Raw genomic sequence first — 3,824 nt, 5'->3', positions numbered from 1 at the left:
GGGAGCGGGCAAAGGAAGCAGCCCGGCCGGAAGTGCCCTCCTCCTCCTCCGTCCCCTTCCTCCGACCTATCGCCGCTCGAGGACGGCGGTGAGTGACAGGCGCCCTCCCGGCAGGCCAATGAGGGAGAGGCTGGGCGGGGAAAAAAGGGGGAAAGCATCGGAGATGCCAGTGGGGGGAGGACGTAGACTTAGAAAAACGTGAAGGGGGGCACCACTCATCGTCGGGAGGTCGCTTGCGGGTTCATTTTCACCCTCTAGAATCGAGATTTCATTCTTAAAGTCCCGCTTTACACTCGAATAGATCGCACTGCCTTGCAGGTGGATAGGCTGTATCCACAGCGGATAGCAATACAGTGAGAACAATAGGGAAGCCTATCCCCAAGCTGGGGTACGAACGAGCATGGAGGTTGTCTTCACGCTTCGTAGCTCTGTGGAGCTCCGGCACGTCTCCCTCGCGCATGCGCCTTAGACACCCGTGTGTCCGCTTTTTTTTTTTGGTAGTGCCCCGACAGCGCTCTCCCTCCAGCCCGCGCATGCGCCGTTCTGCCCTCTGGGTTTTCCCCCTCCTTTCGAGGCGCAGTTATTCCGCAATAAGAGGCCCGCTTTGCAATCGCCCCGCATCCTGGCCCAGGGGGCGGCTTGACCCTTCGCCCCTCCCGCTTTCAGCATTGGGCCTATTCTCACAACCGCTGTGAAAGTTGGGGATTCATGCGTGTCAGGCAGACACGTGTGCATGCGGTCTATGCAATAATTTCCCCCTATGAATGATCAATGCAATTCACGCTCAGCTCGCTGCATGAATGACCCCGAGGGGTTTGCAATAAAATTATTTGTGTTTGTGTATTCTTATGCACCAAAGACAAATTCCTTGTGTGTCCAATCATAATAAGCCTATTCTATTTCTCTATTCTACATTCTGTTCTATATATTCTATTCTTATTTTCTCTGTTATTCTATTTTTCTATTTGATTACTTTCTATGTTCTGTTCTGTTCTATATTGTATTATTTTCTATATTATTCTATTGTTATTTCCTATTCTATATTCTATATTGTATTCTATATATTCTATTATTTCCTATTCTACTTTTCTATTCTATATTCTCTTATCCTACTATTTTCTATATTATTCTATTATTTCCTATTCTATATTATATATGTTCTATTCTTATTTTCTATTCTAAATTCTGTTCTATTCTACATTCTATATATTTTATTCTATTTCTCTATTCTCTATATTATTCTATTATTTTCTACGTTATTCTATTCTATTCTTATTTCCTATACTATATTCTATTCTATTTTATATTTATATATGCAAATATATATGTGTGGATGTATATATGTGGGTGTATATATGGTTGTTTGTGGGTGGATCTATACACACAAACACATTTACATAAATAATACATCAGTGGAGGGTTTCAAATTTTTTTAGAACCTCTTCTGTAGATGTAGCCTGCTTTGTGGGAGTGGCTTGCTGGCCATGTGACCGGGTGGGAGTGGCTTGCCAGCCATGTGACCGGGCAGGAGTGGCTTGCCAGCCATATGACTGGGTGGGCGTGGCTTGGCAGTCATGTGACTGGGTGGGCGTGGAAAACTTGTGAAATGTCAAACTCACTTAACAACGCTCTTGCTTAGCAACCAAAATGTTGGCTCAGAAACTGGCATTTGAAGCACGCAAGTCTTAAAGCTGTCAAGTTACAAGACCCTTGCACCCCTAACCCTTTAGAAAAAAACAAAAAAAACCAGGGGTGTTCAAAGTTGAAAGCTTTAAGACTTGTGGACTTCAACTCCCAGAATTCCTCCTCTCGCTCTTCATCTTGATGATGTGCGGATGGGGGGGGGCGGGAGCTGGAACCCACATACACATATGCATATATTTGAACAAGGTGGAGGAAAACTATCCACATTCACAGCCGTCAGCTGGACTTCATTTAGTGGCCAAAGTTATAATGGCACTGAAAAAAGTGACTTGTGACCGTTTTTCACACTTAACGACGGTTGCGGCATCCCCGTGGTCGCCTGATCAAAATTTGTCAATGGTCGCAGGGTCCCTTGATTCCCCTTTAGCAATTTTACGACAAGCCAAGTCAATGGGGGAAGCTGGATTCGCTTAACGACCGTGTTGCTAACTTAACAACAGCTGTGGCGAGCCAAGGTCGTTAAATGGGGCAAAACTCACTTAATGGTCTCGCTTAGAAACAAAAATTTGGAGCTCGCTTGTCGTCACAAGTCAAGGTGTTATGACTCTTGCTATTTTGTTGGTTTTTAATCTTCCTTTTTTTTTTTTGCTTTCCTGCTGTTCTGATTTATCTCTGATAGCCTTGGACGTCTTTTATTTTTTAAAAGAACATTTATTTTCTTGAAAAGAACAGCCAGATTTATGTTTCAAATAAACAAACATATTTTAGGAAGCGTTTGAAGAAAGGGAAGGAAAAAAAAAAGGAAAACTTGAAAGTAATTATTCTGACTGAGAAACGAAACCAATTCGAAACAGGCTTTTCTTGGATGAGAAATATATGAAATCCCTAAAAAACCAAATAATTTCAGAATATTTCTGGCCAAACCAAAGAATCTCGTGATGTTTTGAAGGCTCATAAATTTGCCATGCCTTTGGAAGAATACGTCAAGAGATCAGGATTAACCTTTGCCGCTTAAAAATGCAGCCACAAATATCTAACCGAGCTTTTTTCTTCTTCTTTTTTTTAAGCGTGATTTGTAGCCGTTGAAAAAGACCGCGGACGGTTTCATTACACCGGGGAAATAAATCTTATTTTCAGAGAGGCTAAAGTAATGCAATTGGGAACAGCCCGGAGGAAATGAAAGAAAAGAAAAAAGATCATTTAATTATCCTTTTTCCTCCGATGCAGAATAGCCATCCTTTAAAAAAAAGAAAATATACCCAGCAAAACAGGACATTGTAAATGTATTTTTAAAAAAGCAAATGTCATTTTCCCTCTTTTTTTTCCCCAAGCTGAATTCGGCTTACTAACGTCGCTTTTTCAGGTGCTCAAATGCTAATGTGATTTGTGATCAAAACTCGGTGTGAGACTGCTTCCCTTCCAGATTTGGGACATGTTGGTTAAGAGGAGAGAAAGAATTAAACCAAGGTTTAAAATCAGGTGAATTTAGGTCGGTCTCAATGGGAAGGGATTTTTTTTTTTTTTAGCATGCCCAGAAGTCACCGACGTGAAACGGGAGGGAGGGAAGGACGGACGGACGGGAAGACGGACACGCAAAGCTTTGAAGTTGGAAAACAACAAGCCCGTACAGGTAGTCCTCGACCTTACGACCACAGTCGAGGCCCACATTTCTGTGGCTAAGCGAGACGTCGGTGAAGAAAATTTCGTCTACGGCGTTTTACGACCCGTCTTGCCACCGTCGTTAAGGGAATCGCTGCCATTGTTGAGTTAGTCACAAGGGCCATTAAGTAAATTGAGACTTTGCTCGTCGCAAAAGGGGATCACGTGACCCTGGGGACGGCGATGCGACCGTCATCAATACGAGTCAGCTACCAAACATCTGAATTTAGATCGTTTGAAAAGGTCGTAAGTTTGGAAAACGGTCATAAGTCCCTTTTTTTGTTGTTGTACGGCATATACACAATTTCCCGCATTCTTTGAAGTCTACCGGCCGCCATTTTACCTCTTCCGATTCAACGTTCAGTTTTGCAAAAGCAGCAACCGGGATTTCGGAGCATGTGCAGAGTGCCACGCCGCCAGGAGAAGCTAAATGAGGAGGGGGCTTCCGGAGCTTTAACGCAAGACAAAGATCCTCTGTGACCTTCCTGGAGCATCACGTCAGCCAAAAATAAAAGAGGGAG

This window comes from Natrix helvetica (genome assembly GCF_964273705.1).
Source record: "Natrix helvetica genome assembly, chromosome: 16".
NCBI lineage: Eukaryota > Metazoa > Chordata > Lepidosauria > Squamata > Natricidae > Natrix > Natrix helvetica.
Note: the sequence above shows the minus strand (reverse complement) of the source record.